We start from the raw sequence: 5,844 nt of genomic DNA, 5'->3' as shown, positions 1-5,844 counted from the left end.
AACAGCTAATGGCAAACGCGTCAGCGAGCTCCGAGTGTGGTGGCCCGTGCAACATGAAGAAGACCATCCGGACAAAGGGCAGGTACACAAATAGCCAAGAACACAAGGAGACGTGCAGGTTTGCGTTTCTGAGTTATATCTCTTTTAGCACTAGCGATTAAATGGTCTGTAGCTGGTCAGGCGTGCTTGCCTAAAATGTACTTTAGTAGTTGCTAGATCCATGCTAGCTTCTATGTTGTTCTTGCAGCCTCAACTAGCTAATTTTATTTAAAGCAAATGTAGTTCTATCCTTCCAATTACTGTTATTCAGATCTTCTTTTCTTTTTTCTGTTGTCATTCGCAATACAAATGTTATGAGAATTTCAGGAATTTTGTCATATCTTTCTCGCAGTTACCTTAATTTTGTAAATTGTGGTCTAATTAAATTTTGAGTTTGTTTTCAAAAAAGCCTACTTTAAAGTTTTGTAAATCCATTATTTCCTTTGAGTTTGCCGTGGAGGTGAGTTGGGAACCTTTTTTATACTTGGTGGATGCACTGATGTAGTGACGGAGACTTGCTTGAATGTTGTTTTCCTCCACGTGAAGTGCTTACAATTCTCAAAGGCGTCAACAAGTCCCGGAGGAGATTGACAAGGTGCAGGCAAGATCTCAAGTTCATTGCTGTCTTTTTCTGTCTGAACATTTTCTTATTTGGAGTTGCAGCTGATTTATGGTGTCAACCGACTTGGCTTAGGATGTATTGTAGTTGGTTTGGTTGCATCAACCAACAAGTCTTATTATGTATTGCCGTCGGTTTGGTACCATCAGCCGACTGGCCAGTTGGAAAACCAGCGGGGAAAACATGTACTGTGAGCTCCCCTCGCATTCAGAGTTTAGAGCTTGATGAACAATGTTGTGTGAGCTTGTTGATGATCTGCTATTTTTCACAAAATTGGGACATATCGGATGGTCGATGTGAGGTTCTCTAAGTAAAAAAAATTCCTCATTTGTCTGTTCTGATAGTCTGATGGAATTTTGTTGATAAGAACCTACAGTTTCTTGGGTAAGTTTGGGTTAGGAGTTCCGTATATATGCACCAAGAAAGTATATAGGGGAATCATGATATGATTTTTTTGCAGTGCCAACACTGAAAATGTAAAGTGTGTCATGCAGGACTTTTATGTGTTTTAGGAATTGGAGGATAGCTCTACAAACATAATTCCTTCCGAGTGTGGTTTTCTGTAGCTCAGGCTACACGGTACCCCTTATCTTTGCCATCCATTTATGCATCAAGATCCGTGCAGACACATTTGTCTTTTTTGTTTCTCTCAAATGACACAACATATGAACTTTAACTTTTGCAGAACAACAATACATTCTAACTACAATCTAGGAAAAAAAACTTTCAGATTTTTTCATGCATTTTAAATACTTGAAATAATATTTTTATTCAAAGAAAATCTCATTTTGTATATTTATATCAGACCAAAAAATCTGAAAGTTTTTTCACACATTGATGTTCTAATGTTTGTTCGATCTGCAAAGTTTGAAGTTCATAGTTGTTTCGTTTTCGAGAAACAAAAAAGAGAAATCTTCTTGTTGTTAGTTAGTTGGAGAGTATGGATCTCAAAGCAAGGTTGGAGGGTTGAGGATAAGAGGTTCCATGTAGCCTGAGCTACAAAGAAACTTTGTGATTCCTTATTCTGCACTTCTCTGCTTTGCTTGGCAGGAATTCTTGTTGTAAAGAGCGAAGGCATGGTTTGGTTTGCATGACATTATCTTCAATTGGCTGGAGATAGATAAATGTTGATACTTGATTTTCTCACCTGGCATCTTATCACTTCTGTGAAAGACACTTCATTTTCTCATAGTAATAGTTCTTTATTATTGTTGATACATAAATGGATCTTTATTGAATGGTACTTGTATGTGTGTATGGAGAATGGTGATAAACCTTTTAAATAATCTATTATCCAAAAAGGTGATTCTAATTTCTGATTAGATTATACTATAACAATATGATTAGCAAAAATTCAAACAGTTGTATATTTGAAACATACCGCAATGGGCCAAAGCCTGCCTGTATATTTTGTTCAAATACTGAAATTCATTTACAGGGGATTATAATCATTTGGGCGCTATGCATTGAGAAAGTGTGCATTTAGATAAGAGATTATATAATTAATGCAAAGATGTGCGATGTTTTTTTCAACAAGAATGTTGATCATTAAGAATGATAATCAAATTATTTGTATGAGTCAAGAAATGCACTTTGTATGGATTTTCAAAAAATTCAAGAAATCTATCTATATTTCGTTAGAGTTTTTCATGTTTGATACGTGCGTTGCATGTGCACGCTTACTAGTAACTTGGAAAAAAAATGTAGGTCATTTCTGTCATTAAAATAGGAAAAAAATGTGGAGAAATTTTCCTTCAGGATTAAGACTCACCATGATCATTTTGAGTGCATCTGATGCTGGTAATTCCTCTCCTCCACGTCCTTCAGATTGAGTTTTTGAACCTTCCCCTCCTTCAGGTGGGATATCTATTGTGATGTTGTAATTGGGAGCTGTATCTGCCATAATCTGTTGGTGGCTTGCATCTGGTGTTGTGTCTGCCTCTCCTTGAAGTGTTTCAGATGAAGTTTCTGAAGGGTCACTTTCTTCAGATAGGGTATCTGAAGGTCCCTCTTCTTCAGATGGAGTTTTTTCAGGTGCATCATCCACATTTTGTTTTTTAAGATAGAGAGTGACCATAATCTGTTGGGTGCTTGCATCTGGCATCGTTAGCCACACGAAATTGTGCCGTAAAATGAGAACGCTTGCGGAATGAAGAAGGCATGAGGAAATAACCTTGATGTTTGCTTCCTTGATGCAAGCTTCAAAGGAACTGTCGGTGTGGCTCCTCGATGAACTGCTGGCTGTCGCGATTCGGGACTAGGAGACGCTGTTAGAAAGCTGATGGTTTGTAGTTCGTGTGAATCGAGACTAATAGAGGCTTGCGGAGTCTTGTTGTGCTCGTGCTTGGAACCAGCGCGTATGTGGCTGAGAAATGTGCGAGAAAACGTAAGAAAAGAAAACGATGGCCCACGCACATGGGAGTGTTCGTACTATTCAATAGCAAACTATTTTACGGACCGTCTATCTGTCCGTCTAAAAATAAGTGTTGCAGATTTAATACAAAGTTGTACTCCCTCCGTCCGGAAATACTTGTCATTGAAATGAATGTATCTAAATGTATTTTAGTTCTAGATACATCCATTTTGATGACAAGTAATTTTGAACGGAGGGAGTACTAAAAAACTTTGTATTAAATCTGAGACACATATTTTGGTGACTTTGTGTGAAATCTTAGACACTTATTTTAAACGGAGGGAGTAGCGTATTAAGGCCCTGTTTGGAATCACTCCGCCCAGCTCCACTCCGCGGAGCTGTGGAGCTAGGCTTGAGCCGCGCTGCGAAAAGGAGCTATAGCCTGCTCCACTCCGGGAGCGGAGTTGAGGGAGTGAAGTGAAACCGAACAGGCACTAAAACATCTTATTTTACTTACTTCGTTTCATAGTGTTACGTTTTGCACAAATCTGCAATTGCACTTCGGTTCTTTGTATTTACGCAGGCCTAGCGATGCCCCAAAACGGAACTACACTAGTACGAAAGAGTAAATGCCAAATTTCAATTCAAATTCCATATACTGTTTGTGGCACCAAATTCTGTGTATTTTGGGAGGTAGAATAGACCAAATTCCATGTATTCTTTCAGGTCTTTTAAAACTGTATAAATATACAAAGCAGGGTGCTTTTTCAAATAGTATGTAGTAAAAGCAAAGTGCTAATGCGAACCAATCTTGGTTGGATGGTAAAAAGGACAGTGGTATCCCTAGTCAATCAGAGTTCAAGTCCTAAACTGGTATTGATGCTCGCATTATTCCTAAATTTATTTTAGGCTTCCGACGATGTTCATTCACTGGGAAACGTTTTCGTCGACTGCGAGACGTCTGTGATGACTTCGAAAAACTCAAAATGCTATGACGGCTCAGCCTCTCGAAGGTCCTCATAGGGGCATGTTTGCGTGCATGTATGCGTTCATAGGGATGAGTTGCTCATGTATGTGAGGACTTTGATTGTACTGTGCTAAAAATGTAAAGTGCTAATGAAGAGGCATCCCCATGTGCTAGGTTTTCCCACCCTGCAGCTGCCACCCAAACTCCATCACCGGCCGGCCGCCTCCCACGCGCGCATGGCAACCATCGTCAAGACTGTGGTCCGACAGTGTTCGGAAGCGACACGATGGTGTCTCCCTTTCCAGGATGTCCTCCTTTGGCCAACTATTTCTATGTGCGCATGCCGGTAGAGCGGTGGATGTTGATTATGGCGCTAGACTTCATGGACATACACTCTGCAAGTAAAAACCCATGAGTTGTTATTATTTTGAAGTTGTTGGTTTAAAGCATGCTTCGGGGTTGATAAGATCAAGTACAATAAGCTTATGTAATAAGGCTATAAGGATTAAAATATTATTTTTCTGCCGATATGAAAGGAAGAGAAGAGGAGAGAGAGAAGAGAAGCCGTCTACATAAGGGCACCTTCAACAGTTTGTATGTTAGCTTGTTGGTAAAATATGCCATGTCATCAACCAACACCTTAACATACAACAACTTCAATATGTTGTATCTAGTTTGCCCAATAGAATGTAAAATAATAAATAATGTGCTCTCCCATTCTACATTGGAGCTTGTGCAAGGGTGTTGGTTCATGTACATACAACCTTCCTTTCTTCCTTCATTTATTGTATGACATATCATCAAAAATCCTATGTGGCAAAGTCTACCAACAACTACCTTACAACCATTGAAGATGCTCTAAAAAGAGCCAGCTCCAGCACACGCTCCTAGACACTACTACGTGAAAGTGGAAGGTGGATCATGTATTAATGAAGTAGCACATCTTTACATCTTACTATTGTACTTGCCGACTACAAGATTGGCTATAGGTGACATGGCAATATCATATAGCCATCAACTGGATGTACTATTAACCACACTCTAACCCTTGTACTGACTTTTGGTTGGACCAGCTAGCACAGGTGTGCGAACGTCGAGTCCTTTCTAAGAGCAACTCTAGCAGACCCCGCATCCCGCCGACCCGCATAACTCATTTGCAGTTCACGCAAAACAACTTTTGAGGGCCGGTGCGGGCTGGCACAGATGCAGACCTTGCATAATGGACCCGTAAAAAAGCATACTCGCGGAATATACTTTTTTATGGGTCGGCTTATGCGGGTTCTGATCTGGCGCAGCTCGTCCCGGCCCGTAAAACTTAGATTGACCTATCATAATGCTTTTATTTGCTTTTGCAACAATTTTAGATACAAAATATATCACCAAATCTTGGCTAGAATAGCAAATCCAAAGAAAACAAGAACCACAAGAATACATTTTTTATATTTCCAACTTCCATAACTGCTCCCACTAGTTGTAGCAATATCTTCTCAATGCACTCATTGTTGATCTGTGGATTCTTGATCTTATTTTGTTCATTCTTGATGCTTTCTTCATTCTTCATCTTTGGTTTCGAAGAAGTCTGACGTTGCTTCCCCTCTAGTTGCACATGCATCTGCATCATTGCCTTCGATTGTACTAAGGAGTGCACTAACAACTATTAAGTTTCTTTCTGCCAACAAATCAATGTATTGGCCTTCCCAAAACCAAAATGAGCATCCATCGTCCTACACAAAAGATTGAGCGATCTCGGAGTGAGCTACGGTACTTGAACTTAATAATGAGCTATGAGCTACTGCAAGTGCACGTACCCCGTCATTTTCGCATTTGTAGAACACCCATCCGGGGTGCTTCGGCGTGCCCGAAGTG

The 5,844-nt window shown here is 39.9% G+C and overlaps 1 long non-coding RNA gene across 1 annotated transcript; it reads left to right on the top strand.

Annotated features, from left to right (window-relative positions):
* The first annotated feature begins 440 nt into the window (after window positions 1-440).
* Window positions 441-2,003, top strand: LOC119368991. Its single transcript, XR_005176801.1, has 3 exons — window positions 441-499; window positions 586-634; window positions 1,709-2,003. It is a non-coding gene; the product is annotated as an uncharacterized LOC119368991 (long non-coding RNA).
* The last annotated feature ends 3,841 nt before the right edge of the window (window positions 2,004-5,844 follow it).

The sequence above is a fragment of the Triticum dicoccoides genome, chromosome 2B (genome assembly GCF_002162155.2).
Source record: "Triticum dicoccoides isolate Atlit2015 ecotype Zavitan chromosome 2B, WEW_v2.0, whole genome shotgun sequence".
NCBI classification, from domain to species: domain Eukaryota; kingdom Viridiplantae; phylum Streptophyta; class Magnoliopsida; order Poales; family Poaceae; genus Triticum; species Triticum dicoccoides.
The sequence above is the reverse complement of the archived record's forward strand: the minus strand, read 5'-3'. Positions and strand labels throughout refer to the sequence as shown.